We start from the raw sequence: 24552 nt of genomic DNA, 5'->3' as shown, positions 1-24552 counted from the left end.
AGAGGAGGAGTCATTAAGGTAGGAGATTTACTTCGCAGAGAGGAGGAGTCATTAAGGCAGGAGATTTACTTCGCAGAGAGGAGGAGTCATTAAGGCAAGAGATTGAACCTTGACTTATCTCTCTCCTGGAAGTCCCCTTCAACTGGTTGATCATTTATGACATCTGTTTAATGTGGAAACGCCTTGAGCTAGGCCTGGTTCCTCCTTCCAGGCCAGGCCAGAGGCCGTGCTTCAAAAATCGTCCCTATCCTACCCTCTACCGCCACTGGTTACTGGACGTTTTGGTGCAGCCGTTTTGGCGCTGGACTCATTGACGTGAGATTTATTAACGGTATTTGATAAAGCAAAAACAATTTAGAATAACATTTCTGTTCACTATATTTTACGATAGTTTGTAAAGTAAACATGCAATAAAAAAAGTGAAAATAATTGAGACTACTACATGGACGTATATTGCGAACTTTGAATGACGTGCCAGGTAGTTTCTCGGCACATGTCGTCTCGATGGTCTCGGGCTCGACACCGTCTCGCCGCGATTCCCCCCCCCCCACCTCAATACTGTTGGAAGTCTTGTATGGAATAATCTTCAATGCTGAGGGAACATCTGAAATAGGTAAAACTTACAAACTATGTAAGACCATGATAGTGTCATGCTTCACCAACCCCTATAAATTATAATGTGGCTTAAACATTTTGCGCCAAAACGTCCCTAGCGAAAAAAACGGCTGCGCCAAAACAACCATCTCGCCAAAACGGCTGCGCCAAAATCTCATACTTCGACCGCCACTATCCATGAGCTGGTCCCAGGATCAGCGTGCGACCCCCGTGAAGAACCACGTGACAAATGGGACGGACAGTAGCAAGACTCACGTCCTCTGCACGTGCGATGTTTATTCTCTCGAACTTTCCGAGGAAACCACTGGAGACGGTGCGAACTTTTCCAGTTCACCTATCAAACTCTTCTATTGGACCTTTCCTCTAGAGCAGGGGTTCTCAACCTGTGGGTCGCGACCCCCTTGGGGGTCGATTGACGATTTGCCAGGGGTCGCCTAAGACCATCCATAATATGGATTGCATATTGTCTACTCTTCTATTGCTGTGGGGGGGGGGGTCGCGGCAGAGTAGGGGATTGTAAAAAGGGGTCGCCGAGCATAAAAGGTTGAGAACCGCTGCTCTAGAGAGGTATACACAGAGGCCTGCCTCACTCCAGACATTCAATTCACTTTCGATACAAACAAACAGATGATAGCATAGCGCATAGTCCGTGCAAGTGATATCAACTTTAAGACATCGAATATCCATTAGGCGTGCTGTATAGATACGCACGGGATTCCACAGCCCTTGTTTGTCAAGCTATTAAGTAGAAGTGTCCAGAACTAATGTTAGAACGTCGACCAAGCAGCCTTTGTATCTACAACATAAGTATAGACCAATCAGACTTCGAGTTAAATAAAAATAAAGGGGAGCCTTCTGTTTGTATTAACTCTTTAACTAGGGGGAGGGGGGGGGGGCTGGGAGAGTGTGACGGTTGGTTAATGTTTTCTTTTTCAGCAAGTCAACGCCATGGGGGAAATGTACAAACTATCTTAACCTCATGCACGAATGTGTTTGGCTGACACTGCGTACATTACTTGTTAGGCTGTAACTAATAGTCTACGGATAATATCGATTCTACTATCGATTGTATTGGGTATAGGCAAGACAACAATAGTTTAAACTGATCATTGGGTCAAATATTCCATTCGAGTTTACACGTTTAATTGGCTTACAGCCGGCTACTCATTGTGTTTCGATCCCAGTATATTTAACAGGGATGAGTTAAGCTTTCCTTAGTTTGTATCTAACCAGAATAAGACTTTAAATTGTTAAATCCAGTGTAGCAGATGTATAACAGTGTTTTATTAGATTTTGTAGTAAGTTTTAGAACAAAGCGTTTACATTATAACACTTGGTGTTAATTGGTTTGTTACATTATTTTATTACTGATAAAATAAAAGAAATAAGTTTAATTTTTATACTGGGAATGAAAACAAAATCCAATCCTCAACAGATTTTTCTGGTTTAGAATAGATTTCCAGTCCAATTTAATTCTTTATTAGAAGGCTTTCCAGTCTAATATAACCCCTCATTAGCAGTGCTTTCTAATCTAATTTATATCTTAATTTCAGTTTAATTAAACTCTTCATTAGCGGTGCAATTAAACTCTTCATTAAAATTGCTTTTCATACCAAATTAACTCTTCATTAGCAGAGCTTTCCAGTCCAGTTTAACTCTTTATTTTGGAGTGCTATTCAGTCCAATTGAACCCTGTAATGGTTGTTTCCGGAAGTCCGGGAGATAATAAAGCTAATTCCGACGTTGTTTAGAAGCAAAGGGAATGACGCAATGATAACTTGGTTTTGAAAGCGCCGTGTTACAAACAATATGGCGACACACCAGACGGGGTGTATGGATCAAAGAAATAACTGTGACGGGACTTAACAAGCTTGATCGATACGTTTGTAGTGATGAGTGAGGGAGTAGGAAAGGTGGAGGGAGAGAGAGAAAGAGAGAGAGAGAGGGTGTAATGAAAGAGAGGGGCTCATCTGTTGGTATTCTCATTAATTTGATCCACTCGAGGTATTAACGTTATTTACACGTGTTCTCAGAAGTGGATCAGAGAGATGATTCCTGGAGATGATTCCTGGAGATGATTCTTGGAGATGATTAGAGAAGTGATTAGACAGGAACTGTTTGTACACAGCTAGAGAAACAAATACATTTTGTTTAAGATGACACACTTGCACTATTAAATGCGATTGGATGTAAGTGCTTTGAATAACTTCTGGTCCTGGGCTAAAGCTTTGATTGAATAACTTCTGGTCCTGGGCTAAAGCTTTGATTGAATACCTTCTGGTCCTGGGCTAAAGCTTTGATTGAATAACTTCTGGTCCTGGGCTAAAGCTTTGATTGAATACCTTCTGGTCCTGGGCTAAAGCTTTGATTGAATAACTTCTGGTCCTGGGCTAAAGCTTTGATTGAATACCTTCTGGTCCTGGGCTAAAGCTTTGATTGAATAACTTCTGGTCCTGGGCTAAAGCTTTGATTGAATAACTTCTGGTCCTGGGCTAAAGCTTTGATTAGCCCAGTGGTGCGTTGCTTTCTACTCGTGATTCTATGACACTGCTGGCTCCATTCGGCTTCATTCGATGTCGATATCTGATAGGACGCATATTACTCTGTCACCGGCTGTCCGCCCCATACCATTAGTTATATGTGACTGAAGACTCAGCATGGATAGAAAAGGTGATCAGTGGTACGATATTTTTCAGTTGCGTTGGGTGACAATTGTATAGATTGATTCCAAAACCTTAGAGCTAAGGAGTAACGTTCTTTCCAGACTCGAACCTGCGACCATCCACCACGTAGATGGATAAATAGAAATTATGCGTTTGTTTATTGCGTAATGCTAACTTTTTTATGGAAATATTTACTGTCACGTATTAACTTAAAATTTTACATTAATTAAATACTTGAACATATCTATGCCTGTGAAGCACGTGTCAACTACAGACATTTCCCATGACGTAAGCAGACATCTGTCAATCTCTTGTATGACACTTCTTGTAATATCTGACATCTCAAGAAAAGGTCTACAATTTTAGCACTTCTCAGCACCACCAAGGAATTAACAAGAAGACCCGTGACATTTACAAAGATGGAGGAGCTGTGGCTGAGCGGTAAAGCGCTTTGCTTTGAACCGATGGTTACCGGTTCGAATCCTGGTAAAGACAGGGATTTATAATTTCGTGATTTTTGACTGCCTCTGATTCCTCTCAGCTCTAGTGGGTAAAAGGGGGAAAAGTATAGGCGGTTGGTCGTTGTGTTGGCCACATGACACCCTCGTTAACCGTGGCCACAGAAACAGATGACCGTTACATTATCTGCCCCATAGATCATAAAGCCAGAAAGGGGAACGTAACTTTGCGTAGACAAAGATGTTCAGCTCCAAGGTGTGGTGGAAGTAACAGATCTAAGCAGGCTAAAGAGATACGTCTCTATTGATGTACACCTTATAGTGTTGTCATAGCTTGTAAAACTGATCATGTCTTAAATATTAAATTTTGTTTTATTGTTTTCTTATGATGTCTGCTATTTAAAAAAATCCATTTTCGCTAAAAATGATGTCATTCATCTTAAAGAAATTATCTATTCAATGAGACAGACTTGAAATTTAAGTCACACATGGAACTAACCAATCTATCTGTCGTACATCAAACAAGAAAATCTATGCTGCCGCTTGTAAGAAGCTAATCTGTTGTCCATCAAACAAGGAAGCCCTATCTGTTGCACAACATAAGGGAGACTATCCGCCCATAAAGGTCTCCATTGTCAGCACGTCTTGGTGAAACAACAGGGCCCCTGAAGACGTCCAAATATTTGTAGGGCAAGCACATTCCCTCAAGGGCATGGGGTGGGGGAAGGGGCTGACATTCTGGCAGTACGCAGCGACATGTTGACATGACAGGGCAGGAAGGAGTCGGCATAGGGGGAGGGGAGGACTTATGGCTGGGGGAGGGGGTGTGGAGGAGCCAGGAAGGGGATAAAAGAGCCTAGACCAATTTCTAGACAGTCAATGGGTGGCTGCGAAAGTCAGAGAAATGGGCCTGAGAACTGGACTAGACAGCTGGCCATGACATTTAAAGACTAATTGTAATGGCTACTTAAAGAGTCTGGACCAAAACTTGGGCTGACTAATGGAAACGTCCAGATAACCTTGGTGTACTTGGTCTATCTATCTATCTATCTATCTATCTATCTATCTATCTATCTATCTATCTATCTATCTATCTATCTATCTATCTATCTATCTATCTATCTATCTATCTATCTATCTATCTATCTAACTATATATATATATATATGTATATATATATATATATATATATATATATATATATATATATATATATATATACATATTTATCAATCTTCTCTTCTAAAGAAACCCCTATTATAAATAAGATAAGAAGGTATCTATCTGTCGGTGTGTACATCTATTCTGACACACTGTGTTGACTTCGGACAATTAAGACTAATTATAACAACATGATAAAGTCACCAGTATAGACTTCCGTAAGTACTCCTTAAAACACTGACAGACGGACACACACACACACACACGGGCACACACACGGGCAGACGATACCCATCCATGTTCACAAGCGTGATTCTAGAGTTGCATCGGTGACAGGAACCACATTAAGGAAAAAGAAAAAAAGTACATTGGAAGAAACGCGGGTTAGGGAGAAGACATTTTGTGTGTCGAAGGGGCGAGCTAATAGAAAAGTCAGCTAATGGTAGCCAGGGGGCAGACATAATGTTTTTATACCAGGCTCGTGGGGAAAAGGCTTTTGTTCATGATAAGCAGAGGAACGACGAGATAAGCCGAGAGTAAAGTCTGGATACGGGGCACTATATGTGGGGCACCTGATTTGGGGCACAAGATAAGGGGCGCTAGATGTGGAGCAATAGATATGGGGCACTACTAATGGGCACTACATATGGGGCACTAGATGTGGGGCAATAGATATGGGGCACTACATATGGGACACTAGATGTGGGGCACTACATATGGGACACTACATGTGGGGCACTACATATGGGGCACTAATGTGGGGCAATAGATATGGGACACTACATATGGGACACTAGATGTGGGGCACTACATATGGGACACTACATATGGGACACTACATATGGGACACTAGATGTGGGGCACTACATATGGGACACTACATATGGGACACTACATATGGGACACTAGATGTGGGGCACTACATATGGGGCACTAATGTGGGGCAATAGATATGGGACACTACATATGGGACACTAGATGTGGGGCACTACATATGGGACACTACATATGGGACACTACATATGGGACACTAGATGTGGGGCACTACATATGGGACACTACATATGGGACACTACATATGGGACACTAGATGTGGGGCACTACATATGGGACACTACATATGGGACACTACATATGGGACACTAGATGTGGGGCACTACATATGGGACACTACATATGGGGCACTAGATGTGGGGCACTAGATGTAAGGCACACTATCAGAAAACAGCGATGAGAAACAAGTGTTGGACGAGTAGTGTTATGTATTTGGTCGCCAATAAAAGGTCAGATGTGGATGCTTGTAAAAGGTCAGAGCTCTTGTTTATGTCGATTTTATTTTAGAGAGTGGATGCTGAAATCGATCATCTTTCAGCAACCTTTGAGACAGATATTTTTTTTAATCAGCTCTAAAAGGGAGAAATTTATATAATTTTAGTAGAAGAATAAGAGACTTAAATTGGTGTGTCTGGGGGGGGGGGAAGGGCGAGGGTCAGCCGAACATATGAATTAAAGAAAGACAAGATTACGAGCTTGATCAAGACTTTCTGTTTTAGCTCGAGAGCGAGCACAATCGTCGTAGAAGGCATGAACACAGACCTGCAACGTTGCAAACTGTGGGTAGTGGGTTGCAAGTCACCGGTCTGTACGACGTGGAAACAAACTATAGATTTCCACTGCCCACAGGTTGTGACGAAGCATGTCAGTGTTGAGGCCTTCTACAAGGAATGGGCTCGGTTAGCCACACGTTATGTACACATCTTTGTCTAGCCACACGTTATGTACAACTCTTTGTCTAGCCACACGTTATGTACAACTCTTTGTCTAGCCACACGTTATGTACACATCTTTGTCTAGCCACACGTTATGTACACATCTTTGTCTAGCCACACGTTATGTACACATCTTTGTCTAGCCACACGTTATGTACACATCTTTGTCTAGCCACACGTTATGTACACATCTTTGTCTAGCCACACGTTATGTACAACTCTTTGTCTAGCCACACGTTATGTACACATCTTTGTCTAGCCACACGTTATGTACAAATCTTTGTCTAGCCACACGTTATGTACACATCTTTGTCTAGCCACACGTTATGTACAAATCTTTGTCTATCCGCACGTTATGTACAACTCTTTGTCTAGCCACACGTTATGTACACATCTTTGTCTAGCCACACGTTATGTACAAATCTTTGTCTAGCCACACGTTATGTACACATCTTTGTCTAGCCACACGTTATGTACAAATCTTTGTCTATCCGCACGTTATGTACAAATCTTTGTCTAGCCACACGTTATGTACACATCTTTGTCTAGCCACACGTTATGTACAAATCTTTGTCTATCCGCACGTTATGTACAAATCTTTGTCTATCCGCACGTATGTGCAACTCTTTGTTTGCTAATACTGTATATGAATCAGATGACACAAGAGCAGAATTTAGTGTAACAAGAACATGAAGAAAATAAATTTCTTTGGTTAAGAATAATTTCAAATTAAAAACAGTATTAGGTTGTGGAGATAGAATAAAATGTTTATAGTTTTTTATTTACTTGACATGTCATATAATGGTGTTTTTTTTTCTTTCTATGTCTGCTTGTCTGTCGTTCTCTCTCAAACCTCTCTCTCTTTCCCTATCTTTCTTTCTCTCTCTCTCTCAGTTTTAGCGGAAAGGAGACTACGCTGGGTTACAAACTTTGGTTCTTCTATCTGATGCTAGTGAGTGCCTTTCGAAGATTGCTCGAGTTAATTTCATTCAACAAGTCATTGTACATAATTTGCTGTTAAATCTGCAGTGGAAGCAAACAACAGATCTGTTTATTCCATGTTGCAAAGCTTTCAACAGCACAAGCTAAAGTAAAATTCATTAACACAGCAATTTTTCAGACTTAAAATGCTCGTCTGTGTAGAAGTATATTTAGTAGACCATTAGGTAAACTATGAAACTAACTAGTGTCTATCTCGTCTGTGTAGAAGTATATTTAGTAGACCATTAGGTAAACTATGAAACTAACTAGTGTCTATCTCGTCTGTGTAGAAGTATATTTAGTAGACCATTAGGTAAACTATGAAACTAACTAGTGTCTATCTCGTCTGTGTAGAAGTATATTTAGTAGACTATTAGGTAAACTATGAAACTAACTAGTGTCTATCTCGGTGTTGTTGAAATGCCTGTTTCAAACAATGTACATTTGAATTTTTAACTTTTTTTTCAATTTCTAATTTCTGTAAATTAACTGACCACGATTATAAATCCTCATCTCACTAACTGCCTTAATCCAGAGAGGGGCCTCTGCAGCTAATCCTATCAGCGACATCTATAGATAAACGTCCACCAAATCCATGGGAGATTACACTGCCAGATGTGGACTTACTCAATCGATGCGCCCACGGCCTTGAATCAGTTTCCCCTCCCAGCCTATCTTTCTGCCCCTGTAACCCGGACAGTTCAATTTGGATAGTGGGGAACATGAGGGAAACTGGAGGCAGACTTAAAAACTCAATAGATTTAGGATGCCTCAATAGATCTGGGAAGACAATACAACAAGTGAGAACGAGAATTTCTAGGAATGTTTGAGAATTCCAGAGAAACGTCAGAAAACTAGGTCAGTTCCAGACACCATGTTCCAGTCACAAGTTCCAAGCACAAGTTCCAGACACACTTTCCAGTCTATTATACGAGCAAGGGGGTCATGTTCCTAGACTTAGAGGCGTGTATGTCTGGGGAGTTATTTCCCACCCCCTTAAAGTGGGATTCTAAATACGAATATATCTTACGTTGTTTATTGAATAGTAAAACGTTCAATGTTTTATTAGAGATCCTGTGTCTATAGATTTAACGTACCAGGCACACAAAAAAGGGAGTGAATGCAGTATTCATCGTACAACAGAAACCACACACGTGACATAATTTGCAACAAATAACGCAGATGACGATAAATTTCTTTCGCAGTTCGATTATAAGTTTTTCAATTCGTCATCAGCTTCTATCTTTGACGATGGCGTTTCAACGAGTCGCAGTTCGTGTTGGAAATCGGTAGCTTCCTGGTGTTTATGAAGATTAGAGTATACCAACAGCTTTACTTTAAAACGACCCCAAAACTGAACTCATCTTATAGGATGAAAGTCTAGCAATAAATTTAAAGCCTCCCCCACGACTAATGAATTGTTGGACAGACCTTCCATTGTATGCCCATAATGCAGTGCAACTTCGCTGCACAAGAACTTAAATAGTTTTAAGAACTTAAGAGGCCGTCATGTCTTAGTTCTATTCTAAATAGAGGTCTTATGATCCAATGCTTAGTACATAGAGACCTTGTGTTAGGAAATTGAATTGAATTGAGAGGCCTTAGAGGCCGTCTCTCTGACAGTCATGTCGAAGTTCTATTGACTATTGTCTGCATGGTATCTTGTACACGTTATTTCTCCCACATCCAAATCTCAGATCGAGTTGAAACTTTCCACAATTATTTATGGCCCTAACAAAACATAAATCAATGGAAAAATTGACCAATCATTTTATTGATTAGTCATAATTAATAAATTTCGTTGTATATAGAGACAGAAGTAGCTAAGGGGAGATAAGCCTTGCGTAGAGAAGTAGGTTGTCGTCAAAAAATAGTTTGAAACTAACAAAATATAAAACCTTTATAGGCACTTGGATAGCTCAGTGGCTATACCAACAGTCTGACGAGCTTGAGGCACTTGAATAGCTCAGTGGCTATACCAACAGTCTGACGAGCTTGAGGGACTTGGATAGCTCAGTGGCTATACCAACAGTCTGACGAGGCTTGAGGCACTTGGATAGCTCAGTGGCTATACCATCAGTCTGAAGAGGCTTGAGGCACTTGGATGGCTCAGTGGCTATACCAACAGTCTGACGAGACATGAGTTTAAATTCAAGCCATCACGGAAACTTTCCAGATATTCCCTCACCCCCAAACGGTCCACAAAAGTGTTTGGACCATGAAGCATTGAATATGCTAAAACATGACAGTACGCTCGCTAGAAGCCGCCGAGGACCAAAAGCTATTTACCTCATATTCCTTTATTGACTTTTACTGTAGCCGCCACTGTTCGTTGCAAAGGCCGCCACTCCAGCTAACGGGGCACTGGTGTCGGCCCTCTGCTTGGAACAGCGTGGTGGACTCTTTGGACTGCGTTACCGGGCTATTTGTTCCATCCGCACCCCGAAGGAGATAAAGACAAAAGTTCACCCAAGGTGGTCTTATTCGCTATCCGTAGACTATCTAGTTACACTGCTAGATGTTTCTAGAGAGGCGCCACGCTTAGGCTATGAAGCTAATACTTCGAAATGTATTCAACAGTTTATTGTAGATATCACTATATTCATATATACATTCTAAACATCATATTCACTTATACATACTTTAGGCCTATATATATATATATATATATATATCATAATATCATAATAAAAGTTAAATTTATTTTGTAAAAAATTATTTATCTGGACTTCAGTGACTAACTGACCTAAATGAAAGAACGATACAGCCACCGGCCATCTCCCCACAAATAGTTTACTTCTCAAAACTTATTGTACGTACTACTTAAGACTGTGTCAACGCTCTTCTGTCTTGACCAAGATCTGGACCATTCCCATCAATACTTTGTCTTCTCTATTAAATCTGTGTTACAGAGCCGTTACTGGGCAACGAAACATTCAATCTGTCTGTCGCACACACAAAATACCTACATCCACTGGCTATTATGTAATTCAACTTGAAAACAAATAGCACTGATATGCGAAACACTAAGCTAGGCCCGTTTCATAATTAGTAACTTGAGGCTAAAATATATTTTAATTAGGAATTTCTACAAGACAGGCGGGAAAAAAAAGTTTATTCAAACATAATCACATTACATTTTAAACTGAGGGTTGTTATACAGGTTTCAAATGTTCCTTCAGATTTCAGAGGGTTGTTATACAGATTTCGAATGTTCCTCCTGATTTCAGAGTGTTGTTATACAGGTTTCAAATGTTCCTTCAGATTTCAGAGGGTTGTTATACAGATTTCGCATGTTCCTCCTGATTTCAGAGTGTTGTTATACAGGTTTCAAATGTTCCTTCAGATTTCAGAGGGTTGTTATACAGATTTCGAATGTTCCTCCTGATTTCAGAGTGTTGTTATACAGGTTTCAAATGTTCCTCCAGATTTCAGAGTGTTGTTATACAGATTTCGAATGTTCCTCCTGATTTCAGAGTGTTGTTATACAGGTTTCAAATGTTCCTTCAGATTTCAGAGTGTTGTTATACAGATTTCGAATGTTCCTCCTGATTTCAGAGTGTTGTTATACAGATTTCGAATGCTCCTAAAGATTTCAGAGTGTTGTTATACAGATTTCGAATGTTCCTTCAGATTTCAGAGTGTTGTTATACAGATTTCGAATGTTCCTTCAGATTTCAAAGTGTTGTTATACAGATTTCGAATGTTCCTTCAGATTTCAGAGGGTTGTTATACAGATTTCGAATGTTCCTTCAGATTTCAGAGGGTTGTTATACAGATTTCGAATGTTCCTCCTGATTTCAGAGTGTTATACAGATTTCGAATGTTCCTCCTGATTTCAGAGTGTTGTTATACAGCTTTCGAATGTTCCTTCTGATTTCAGAGGGTTGTTATACAGATTTCGAATGTTCCTTCTGATTTCAGAGTGTTGTTATACAGATTTCGAATGTTCCTCCTGATTTCAGAGGGTTGTTATACATATTTCGCATGTTCCTTCAGATTTCAGAGTGTTGTTATACAGATTTCGAATGCTCCTCCTGATTTCAGTGGGTTGTTATACAGATTTCGAATGTTCATCCTGATTTCAGAGGGTTGTTATACGGTTTCAAATGTCCATTCAGATTTCAGAGGGTTGTTATACAGATTTCGAATGTTCCTTCTGATTTCAGAGGGTTATTATACAGGTTTCAAATGTTCCTTCAGATTTCAGAGGGTTGTTAAATTGTTATACAGGTTTCAAATGTTCCTTTTGATTTCAGAGGGTTGTAATACAGGTTTCAAATGTTCCTTCAGATTTCAGAGGGTTGTTATACAGGTTTCAAATGTTCCTTCAGATTTCAGAGGGTTGTTATACAGGTTTCAAATGTTCCTTCAGATTTCAGAGGGTTGTTATACAGGTTTCAAATGTTCCTTCAGATTTCAGAGAGTTGTGTTAGAAACTTAGTTTGTATTTTTAGTTATTTAGAGACGCACCATTGTAGACGCATTTTGAACTTGACTAGTGACGCTTGGGATTAGTTGGGTTGGAGGCTTCTTAGAGACAGAAAATCAGTTGGTGATAGGATTCTATAGGGTTAGGACGTATTTTTATCGACAGAGACATGTGGCCTTTTCATGGATTAAACATTTGTTAAACTGTTCAACGGAGTTCCAGACTCGTCTCTTCACTGTTAAATCGATGTTGTCAGTTTGTGTTGTAAATTAATTGCACTGGAATACGCCCGAACAAGAAACTCATACATTTGCAGAGTAATCTGTCATAATCTGACAAGCATCAACAGTTAACTACAAGCAGACAGGCCTTCATCACAGTTGTTATACAGGTTTCAAATGTTCCTTCGAATTTCAGAGGGTTGTTATACAAACTTCGAATGTTCCTTCAGATTTCAGAGGGTTGTTATACAGGTTTCGAATGTTCCTTCAAATTTCAGAAGGATCGGCGGGGTTTGATCCCCGGACCATTGAGACAATCGAGCAACAGTCCAAAGCGCCTACCACACGACCAGGCAGCCTTGGTCTACTTTAGCATTATGACTTGAAGAGGAATACCTTAGTATTTAGTACGTTATACCACATGTATCATTTGCAGAATTCACTAACTATTTTAATACAGGTGGATATAAGAAATGTTTCATCTGTATGTATTTGTTATTTGTTTCTTATAGAGGTCAGTGACATTACAGAATATATGAAGACGTATTAACCCCCCCCCCCCTCAATCGGCTCTTTTTATTTAATCTTTTATTTTCAGATGTAGATAAACATGGACGACTTAGTGTTTTGTCGGAACAGATCGGTACCACACTATTTGCCGCCATCTGCTCAGTGTTGACACACAAACAGACGAAGCACAAACTTGCATTAGGTGTGGGAACACAAACCATTAGGAAATAATAAAAAAAAACAAAAGTCCACTCTTTCTGAAATGTGATCAAAGTCACGTTTTTAATGCGCTCCCAGACCACATTCATCCTACCCCCGCCCCTCAAACAACTTCTCTTTGATTTCAATTTTGTTTAATTAGATGGTTTTTATTTTCATTTTTTTTATTCGTCAGTGAAATATTATAGATTTAAAAAAAAAGAGTTTGTCAAAGAACAGCAAAGGCAACAACCTCTTTGAGTCAAGGCTTGAGTTTGGACAAGATCATTCTTAAAATTCCCAGTCTATTCTGAGTCAAGGCTTGAGTTTCAACAAGATCACGCTTTAAATACCAGTCTACTCTGAGTCAAGGTTTGAGTTTGAACAAGATCACACTTTGAGTCATATAAGATAAGATAAGTTCGAGCCCGTGATCATCATGATGACAGTCCAGAGCGCACACCACACGAACAGGCACATGCACATGATAGATAGACTGACAGATAGATAGATAGATAGATAGATAGATAGATAGATAGATAGATAGATAGACAGACAGACAGACAGATAGATAGATAGATAGATAGATAGATAGATAGATAGATAGATAGATGGATGGATGGATGGATGGACGGACGGACGGACGGACGGACGGACGGACAGACAGACAGACAGACAGACAGACAGATAGATAGATAGATAGATAGATAGATAGATAGATAGATAGATAGATAGACAGACAGACAGACAGACAGACAGACAGACAGATAGATAGATAGATAGATAGATAGATAGATAGATAGATAGATAGATAGATAGATAGATAGATAGATAGATAGATAGATAGATAGATATTTTCTTTGTGATTGTAATAGTGATTTACTAAAACATAGAGCATAAAAAAAACTACATTGTTGTACACACATTTCATTAATAAAATGTTTAATTAAACCCACGCACTATTAAAGTTTAGGACTCGGAAGTTTTGAGAAGTTTGAAACTTTTCATTTAGGAAAGAATCTCGGATATAATGATTGGGGTCAGGGGGCATATTCGTGAAATGTGTGTTCTATTATACACCCATGTTTTATCTTTCATGGATTATTTCCTTAACTGGCAAGATATGTTCGTGCAGATGTGAAATCACTAAATTTAGAAAGCCTTCAGGACAGAAGGCTCAAAAGTAAAGTAGCAATCATACATAAAACACTGAACCATAATCTTCAAATACAAAAACAAAATTTAATAAAATACTCTGAAAGACACAAAGATAAAGGCACATTCCTCGTCCCATATGCTAGGACAAATTTGTACAAATACTCCTTCTTCCCTAGTGCTATTAGAGCATGGAATGGGTTGCCTGAGCTAGCCAGGAAAACCAGTGACTTGGCAGAATTTAAGTCATTGGTTAATATGCATGACTAAATGCATGACGCGTAGGACGTAATCATCTTCTTTTTTGAAGTAACGTCTGTATTATATAAGAAGAAGAAGAAAAATGATTTATTGGTTGATGTTACATAAGTGTATGCACGCACATATAAACTATAATATAAACCACCATACAGACTACAAAGAGGGAGGTATATTCCTGGCATTTATAGGGGAACACAATAAAGAATCTGGCACCAAACATTAGGCTTGAAATAATAAAGACAAAAGCATAGAAGACGTCATTTTAATGTTGCCTAGCAACAAGTATTTTAATTAGAGCCTTTTGTACTTCATGGAAATGTGTCTCAATGACTGCAATATACTGAACCAGCTCCAAAGTTCACGAAAATGAGTTAACACCTGGAGCAAGCTGAACTGTGGGATCACATCACCTGATCACAGGAAGTGTCAGGTTACCAGCTTCACTTAATTACGGTGTGTACTCTGAATCAACTCTGCATGCAGGCTTATTGGATTGGATTAATAGTGGATTACAAAAACCACTAGTCGATAGCGGCCTCTTAAAATTTTAGGTAAAGCCTTGATCATATGTGCTATAGGAGATTATGGGATGGATCCAGGGGCGGACTGGGTATCAAACTCGGCCCGGGCATTACGATATAAACCGGCCCACAAATATATATATATATATATATATATATATATTAGTGTGTGTATATGTAATTAATCTTCATTACATTCTTATCTTTCATTCTTTTAAACGTTTTTTGTACTCTAGAATACTCTCTTCCTATAATTAGTGAAAGGTAGTACACACCGCCAAGGTACAGCTACAGCTAGGAAGTCTAGGGGAGCGCCGCAAGCTCCCCCACTCGCCCCGGATCCAAGCATTATTTCCGTTATTTTAAGCTTTAAAAAATGCATATTCTGAGGTATCTACAGTGCAATTAACCTGCTACTCTTCCGCTAAAAAAATCAAATCTAAATCTTAAATTCATTGGAGTCCAGCGACTGGTAGAAAATGGTAAAATGTAAAAAGGGGGGGGGGAACCACAAAACCACTTTAAGGTACGCTCATAAAATTTGGTGACTGTAGTTTGCTTACGTTGGCTGCACGGGGAAGTAAGTAAAGTTTCCCTTTCAGACAATGAGATCTGAGGCCAGTGATGGTTTAAATTCCTCCCCTCTCGGCTACGCCCATGTGTTTTATCATAGGTGTAAGCCTAATTCTATTCAAAATATATAAAGTTTGATAACGCATCGAAAACTGGTTATATGCCTTCGTAGGCTTACATTCTGTATTCTATTTATAAATCTACATGTATGTAGTCTGAAAACTATAAACACTACAATAGCAGCCTCAATGAGTTTCAAACTTTTTGATATTACTTATAATAGATTACAGACGTTTCTTCAAAAAAATAAAATAATTAGGTTCTACGCATTTCACGTGTCAATCTAGTCATGCATGTTGATCTGTGACTTAAAATATGCTAAATCATTGATTTTCCTGCCTGACAACCCATTCGTTTAAAGTGGTATCACCACAAATACAAAACTAGGAGTCTATCAAGCCGTCATCCTTCTCTACATTGCTCTATGCCTCAGAAACATGGATAGTGTACAGTTAACATGCAAAGAAACTGAATCACTTCCACATGACATGTCTGTGAAAAATAGGCCTACTGAATGTGAAATGGCAAGACAAAATACCAGATACTGAAGTCCTTCAAAGAGCGGGTCTGCAAAGCATCCACACACCCTGATGCAGTCCCAGCTGCGATCGGCAGGACACGTATGCAGAATGGGAGACCACCGCATCCCTAAACGACTCTTGTATGGCCAACTAAGCGAAGGAAAGCGCTCTTAAGGTGGTCAAAGAAAACGCTTCAGGGACACCCTCAAAGCTTCTCTGAAGGCGTTCAGCATAGACCCATCCATCTGGGAGACATGACAGAGCATCATGACGTCGCGCTGTGAAAACCGGCGCACAGGTTGCTGAGGAAAAGAGAACAAAGCTGGCAGAAGAAAAAACGCCAGAGAAGAAAAGCAAGGTCAATGACACTAGCTCCAGCTGGAATAACCTGCCTAGTGTGCGGCCGAACATTCCGGGCTCACATGGGTCTCACCAGCCACACGAGGAGACATAAAACCACAGTGCAAAGCCCTCAGCCCCCTGGATGACAAAGTGGTCATAATCGAACTACGATGGACGAACTATATATATTCCTTTATAAAATAAGAGAAAGCAGAACGGTTAGAGAGGTACTTCTAAATGTGAAAAGCTCTTGCTTAGTCCTAGTACATTCTCAAAAAACGAGATTTGTATATGAATATATTATTTAAAAAGATAAATGATTCTAAATCTAGTTTCATTAAATATCGGATGTGACAGCGCTATATAAACTATTGTAATTATTTTCATCATCAATGACTTCATACTAAGCATAAGTTATCCGTTAATCACAACGGTATAAAATTGATTTAGATCTAGATTTATGTTTTAATTAAATAATTATTTTTTTTTGTAAGCCTTAAGTGTAGTATTTTTAGATCTACGTTATTACAAATAAACAACAAGAAACTTCCATTTTTTCTTTTCAAATCGCAGAAAGTAGAACTTTATACCCATATTGAGCTGTGAATAAGTTGGGTGGTTTGCAATTTCGCGGCTGTGTCTATGTGTTTTGTTAAAGAGCTAATTGTCTCCCCTTTTGCCGCGTTATATCAATGTTTTCTAACTTATCCTCTCCCATCCCTCTTTTTCGTTAACTTTCATGGAGCCATCAAAAAAACGGGTGAGGGAAGGAGCCAAACAAAAATAGGAGTGCCATCAAAGGCCCATGCAGACCAGCAAAATGATCAGGCCAAACACAGTCTCGAAGACATCAAAGTAGTGTAGAAGGCCATGCCGCTCATGCATAGCAGAAAGTACGGTCTAACGTTTTACAAATGATAATACGTACAGTGTATAGTGTAATTCTTAAAATTATATTCTTGTTGAATTTCAAACAAAATTAATTGTAATATTAATTTAATAAAAACAACAACAACAAGAAAACGTGTTCGGGCTTTTGTGTCTTGCTGCTGTCACTTTTTAGCGGCCCCCGAAAGGGGAAAAGACGCTATTAGTTTTGTGCGAAATGTCTGTCCGTCTGTCCGTCCGTCCCGTTTAGATCTCGTAAACTAGAAAAGATATTGAAAATCCGACATCACAATATTTTAGACCATTCAAAGTTCTGATGCAACGGCTACTTTTTTTTTTCTGAAAGCGAAAAAATCTAATTTTTAAAATCAGTTATGCAAGCAGTTTTTTAAAGAGAAAAAGCTAATTAGTATGCATTATAACTTAGACCTAAATTAAAAAGAATAGTAATCTTGTAAACGTCATTTTCGTGTTCAATTTTTTTGTATGGCGGAAATATTTCCTTTTTTTTTTTGAGCATTCGAGTAAGAGGCAAAGAAAAGAGGCATAAGGCCCAAGAATTCCTATGATGATAAAGCTAAAACTGAATAGCACAAATTCTGAGGTTTCCTTAAAAAAAAAAAAAAAGAGATTGATCCTTTTCAAAACAATTACATCTATAATAAGACTTCAGTTAGGCCAGGAGAGGCGCGGTAGCTGAGCGGTAAAGCGCTTGGCTTTCGAACCGGGGGCCCCGGGTTCGAATCCTGGTGAAGACTGGAATTTTTCAACATCGGAATCCTTAGGTGCCTCTGAGTCCGCCCAGCTCCAATGGGTACCTGATATTAGTTGGGGAAAAGTAAAGGCGGTTGGTCGTTGTGATGGCTACATGACAACCTCGTTAACCGTAGGCCACAAAAACAGATGAACTTTACATCATCTGCCCTATAGACCACAAGGTCTAAAAGGGGAACTAGTTAGGCCAGGTTCACATCTAACTTTGCATTAACTTGCACCTATCCTTTGATCTGCTGTACCGTTGGGGCACTACACAAGATCTGTCAACCTTCTTTCTCCATTCTTATCTCTCATTTGTCTTTGATATAATTTCATTTGGATGTTCTTTCTAAAAATATTGAAGCCTGCCTGGGTGGACCACTTCGGGGGCCGATTTTGAGTTTGTGTTTCCACACAAACTGTCTTTGTAATCTTGTTTTTTTTAAGTTGTCTGCATTGATTTTTTTTCTTTGTCGCTACCAGACCGGCCCATTTGGTACCGGCCCACCGGGCATTTGCCCGTTTGCCCATATAGCCAGTCCGCCCCTGGATGGATCGTAGCCGACAAAAAAATAGCGGCGGCCTTGGGTGGAGGGTTAAAGGTCATCCCAGCTTCTCGATTTTGGATGAAATTTGATAGACTCGAGACAGAAGAGATGAATGTGCCATTTTCTATCACGGCGTTTCTCAAACTGGTGCGTCAAGTCCTGACAAACGGGGAGGAGATGAAGCCCCGGTGAATGTATTTTCCAAAGGACGAAAAAAGAAAAAACAATTAAAAAGACATTATTACCAAGGCTTCAAAATTTAAATATTTTAAATTAAAAAAAGGTCTTTTCATCTTTTAAGTCTCTTTCAAAAGGATCTCGTTTTCGTATGAGGCGTCTGCAAAAATATCGCCTCAAAATTATTTTAAAGACATTTCAGAAACGACTCCGCTAACGCGAATCTTCTAGACTTTCTTCTGTCAGAATTGTCGAATTTCTCCCGTCTGTCGTACACATTGACGCTTTTAGTGAAAAAAAATGTCCACTACAAGACGCCTTACTTAATACGATGACGATGTTACGACATTTATTTCCATTACAGATGTAAGTGCACCAGATATATATGGAGTCAAAATGTATCACGCATTTCTGCAGGGGTATTGGCCAGTGCTTCCTAGTTCTTCGTCAATCTTAATTGGACATGTGTATTGACACCTGTAACCCCTTTTTAGTGGAACCTTTTTAAAACAGGATCTCTTCTTTCAGTTGGATAAGGAGGGCGCGTATACATTTTGTTCGATTGGGGGGGGGGGGGAGCCATTTGTATCTAGATATCCGATGTGAAGGATGTGTTTTATCCAATGTGATTTCTGCTTTTTAATTGTGTGCTTGATTTGAAGCTTGAAGTTGGTCAACAGTAAGACATTCATTAGTTATTATGCCAATATTGTACGTTGAAATTACAAAAATAGGTATGGGGAGGCTACTCATATCAAATACCAAAACATTTGAAGATGACAGGGGGGAGAATCTTAGAGTGTCTTTTAATGTCTTGAATGATCTAGAGATGGGTTGTTTTTCCCCCACGTAAGATGTTTGCATGTAACCCTACAGGATATAATTCTTCAAGTCTTTTACAACAAGTAACACTAAGAGGTCGATTTCGTGAATTATTTCGAAAGGTTTATAAAAGCAAAATGTTTTTCAGTTCATTTCTATCAGACTTCTTTGGCTACTCCTTTTGATCCAATCGAGACATCTATACAAGTACAACAGAATGGTTCTCCACTGGCACTAGCTTGAGGCATGGATATAGGAACTGATGAAGTGAAGGGGCTGGAGCAGTCCTAAAGGTCTCCAGGAAATTTGGCGTTGAGTTTTTGTTTAAATACAGTTTTTATAAAGCAGTAGTGGAACCATTTGTAAAAGATTAGCACATTGGTATTTTTTTCCAAATTCTAAAACATAAAGCATATAAAAACCATTTTGTTTCAATTCTATTTATGTGCTTCATTTTAAAAAAGTAAATATAGCTACAATTAAACTCAAGCATGCTTCAACACGTTCGTGTGACAGACTCGGCGTTCTTATTCATTCAAATCGATACCAATACTTAATCCACACTCGATACCAAGGGACTTAACTCGTCTCGAAAAAAAAAAAAGACAAACATTAATTTTGTTTCATGTTTAAGTGCGAGAATTAAAAGCATCAACATTTGTAATTATAATGGACATACACGTGCTTAAGGGAAGATACTTCTAATTTGATAAAACAATAACATCACAATTATTTTCAATTAGATAAAGATACAGTTCTTTTAACAAACATATAGTTGTGTCTCTTGATTACTCAGTATGCCCAGCCTCTTATCACCCCTAGGGCTTTTCCAACACATGCGTCACCGGCCTATCACCGACACCCCCTCCCGCAGAATTGAAAGGCACAAAATTCTCTCGGCTTCATTATGCTGTAAGGGCAAGACGTTCCGTAAAGAAGAATAACATTTCGTATTGTGCCGGATATGGCCGACGGGCCGTAGTTAGGGCATCCCTGAATAAAATTAGAATAAATTATCTGAAAATTAATTATCTGCTTATTTGGTAAAACTAGTACTGAGCATATTTCCTTATGTTACGATGGTTGTGTCATGTGACTACCTCTAAGTCAGCGGTTCTCAACCTTTTTAGCTCGGCGAACCTTTTGTACAATTCCTCACTTATTCCTAACCCCCATCAGTCAATTTGTTTCAAAGTATGATGTTAGAAAAGTATAATTGGAGGCCTAATCATCCTACTATGAATCAATGAAATCATTTCTTTATGATGTGTATTTATTTACATTTGTATTTCCTATTCACACTCCACACGTGTGACAATTGTCTGTATTTAAACTTCATAACAAACAGGCTGTATAGAGAAATAAATATATTATTGCAATTGGAAGAAGAAGGTGTAACACAGACAAATCAGAACATGGCTGCAACGCTTGATCCAGATGTGTGTCATTAAAGAGAAATGTTTCACTGTTCAACTATTTCAGTCTCCTCAAAATCTAACTTTGACTTTCACTGGATTTCTGGCCAGTGCAATTGGGATGTGAAGTAGATTTGGAAAGTAGGAGGAAATTTTGTCTACATACATGTGCAAATGTTCTTTCACAGAAATTATTTTATGTATTTGCCAGTCATTTCCCTCATAGAGAGCAGATACGGTTGGAAGCATTGTAAATATTATTTTCGTTACAAATGACACACTGCTTTTTTTTCCTGCTTAAACTAATGGGGCAGGTGAGGAAACAGTGGTGCATGTCTTACAAGAGTGCTGCGGGGAGACAACTGAAGGGTCAGTGAACTCAATGGGAGCTTTGAGGCACTATGTTCAACAAAAGTTTCTTACCAGAGCACTACGGGGAGTCCATGCTTTCCTCCCCTGCTACCATTTGGAGTTCATCCAAGGTTCATGTTATCCAATGCGTTATGGATTTCTAAACAGAGTTAAGGTATTAAAATTCAAATTTATGGATGCTTATTTAACCTTTTCTAAAACGTACATTGCTTATTTCATATATTACAAATGTAGCAATTTTTTATTATAATTGAATGTCCCATAGTAACAGTAATTAGAGACTTAAGTGTTACACAAACATCCTAAGTGTGTGATTGATTCCGAATCTTGAAGACGTTAGTCCAGAAGCATTGAAACATTATTCATTAATCTACATTAATTTAGTCTATAAAAATATATCTGCTGGACAATTAAAATGTTCGAAATGAATTCAGATTCCGCTGTCTTCAACATCTACCCTCGGAATAACAATATAGTTAGTAAATTCCAATGGAAAAAACTTGGTATGTGACAAGTTTTACATGTTACAATGGACAAAAAAAAATTCCATAGTTTCGATGGACAAAAGCGACCCCTGACAAATTGTCAAATCGACCCCCAAAGAGGTCGCGACACACAGGTTGAGGTCCCCTGCTCTAAATATTATCAGAAGTTCTTCGCTATGTTACAATGGTTGTGTCATGTGACAACCTCTAAGTATTATCAGAAGTTCTTCGCTATGTTACAATGGTTGTGTCATGTGACAACCTCTAAGTATTATCAGAAGTTCTTCGCTATGTTACAATGGTTGTGTCATGTGACAACCTCTAAGTATTATCAGAAGTTCTTCGCTATGTCACAATGGTTGTGCGTAGTGATTAGGTCTAAATGTTGTCAGAAGTTCATTGTAATGACCAAATATCCACTTTGTATACTGGAGATACTTCTTCTAGGTGAAGTAAAAATTTCTCTTTAGGAAATAATATAATTTAATCCTTCAAGTAGAAACTTGGAAAAGATTTATTAAGCAATAATAGACTTTTAAATGCAACAGAAACATTACTTAATCAACAAAAGTAGACTTAACATAAAGCTTCTAATGTATGGACTGAATGGACCCTGATAGAACCTTGTGTCTCTTCTATTTCAAGTTTTTCAAACCGAAAAAAATTAGTAGCGGAAACTAAATAAATTCATTTGTAATTGTCTCCCCTACCTTGTTTCCTATTCTGTATAGAAACTATAAGTTACTAGAAACCAATGGGTATTAAAAATAAAGCACTTCCTGTTTACATTTCTGTGGAAACCTTGATGCAAACACCACGTGACATGTGACATGTTATTTTCGACAAATCAAATACAAATAAATCAAATGTTTAAGTGAAGCACAAAAGATTCTAACATTCAAGTTAACATCATATTTTTACCTTCTTCGTCTAAAAGTGGCCATAAAAAATGCACAAACAATTGAGAATCACTGCTTTAAATTGATACAGCCCAAATCAATACAAGTTGATAAAAAAGCTTTTCAACCCAGCTCGGTTTTGTATCACTTGTTTATCGCTCTGGTCGAGGACACGCCCATGGAAGTAACAGCCTAACATAAAAAGAAGTATTGACCAAATATTGATGAAGGATCACATTGTCATCGCATGGGCAGATGAACTTGTGTATAGGTAACATATGGCCCAGTGAATCAATAGTGAGACTCCGAGATAAGCCCGATGATAAGTGATAAGCCATTTACAATGGCAAGACATATAAAATTACGCCTAATATTTAAAACTATCGCGCCTGGTGTATCTTGGTATAGTTTTCATATCAGAGATCACATTTAAAGCACAAATCTTGTGAGTTTATAAATACAACAGACACACACTCATATTTTACAGGCATGCTGCTAGACACACACACACACGCAGTTACTATTACGACATACACACTCATGATTTAAGTTTGTTTACTTTGAGGAACGTACTAAAATCACACCAACAGCGCGTGTCGAATCTCTCATCTACTTTTTGCATGTCCATCAATAGTCATCAACAGACAGAACGATACATAGAAGCTGGTTATGGAGGGAAAAAACCTATAACTGGTGTATCCGGTGTACAGAATGACTAAACAGTTGACAAGTTAGGCCTTTTGACAATAAATACATAGGAACATTTGTGTGCACTCTTTAGCACTGCAGAATCACCTTTTGAGCATTCGAATATGTAGATATATCGCAATGCATTGAGATATTTTTAAGAACAATTCGTTTTTATTTAGTTGGCAACTATTTGAATATTATTTAATTTATTGTGACAGTCTCCAATAAACACGTTACGTGTATACACCACTAACTATACCCAAAACAAGAAAAACATTAACAAATACTTTTTAAAAAAAACAGACAATACTTCCTTCACATTGCAAATAGAGCGTTGGTTTTTCTCTTAATAATAATAACTAATACCCCCCCCCCAAAAAAAAAAAAAAAAAAAAAAAAAAACTAGAGAAAAAATCCTTGTTAACGAATTTATAAATCTACTAGTCAAGAAACCCTGTCAGACCATGCGATCTATAGTACAGATGGTGTTAAGGTCATCTGCTTCTTTAGCCAACGGTTAACGAGAGGGTGTCATGTGGCCAGCATAACGACCAACCGCCTTTACTTTCCCCAACTAAAGTTAGGTACCCATTAGAGTTGGGTGGACTCAGGGACGCGCTAAGAATCCAGAAATTCAAAATCCAAGTATTCAACGAAATTCGAACCCAGGAGCCCAGGTTCGGAAGCCAAGCTTTAAAGCCGTTTTCGAGATCCGCATCCAAGTTCCAGGTTTGACGAAGATACGCGCTGTATTGTATTTGAGGCATTGTAGACTTCACTCTATAACGGGCAACTATAAACAGCTAGTTTTTTGGTAATCTGGAGTATAGAATATAGAAAGCATTGATTATCATTGTATTATACAATGTACACATTTTACTATACCTCTATTCAGGTAAAAACTTCATGGAACCTAGAACCAGGAACCTGGAAGGCTGATCTCAAAAACGGCTCTAGAGAGTTCCCTATCAATTTAACAGTTGATGTATATCACTGAGAAAAGAACTACTAGATTGTTGGACTGCTATAACTTTTCAATAAAAAAAATGTAAATCTGGC

General features: G+C 38.6%; 1 protein-coding gene across 10 annotated transcripts in view; it reads right to left on the bottom strand.

Moving 5' to 3' along the window:
* The window catches only part of LOC106073711 (protein unc-13 homolog B-like), a 370504-nt gene that overhangs the window by 249445 nt on the left and 96507 nt on the right, over positions 1-24552 (bottom strand). The window contains exon 1 of one of the 10 annotated variants that reach the window (XM_056008532.1): positions 21471-21492. The exons of the other annotated variants lie outside the window; for them this stretch is intronic. The gene's annotated coding sequence lies outside the window, so the exon portion shown is untranslated. Of the gene's footprint in view, positions 1-21470; positions 21493-24552 lie in introns of those variants that run through there. 10 annotated transcript variants of the gene reach the window in all.

This window comes from Biomphalaria glabrata, chromosome 1, assembly GCF_947242115.1.
Source record: "Biomphalaria glabrata chromosome 1, xgBioGlab47.1, whole genome shotgun sequence".
NCBI classification, from domain to species: Eukaryota; Metazoa; Mollusca; class Gastropoda; family Planorbidae; genus Biomphalaria; species Biomphalaria glabrata.
The sequence above is the reverse complement of the archived record's forward strand: the minus strand, read 5'-3'. Positions and strand labels throughout refer to the sequence as shown.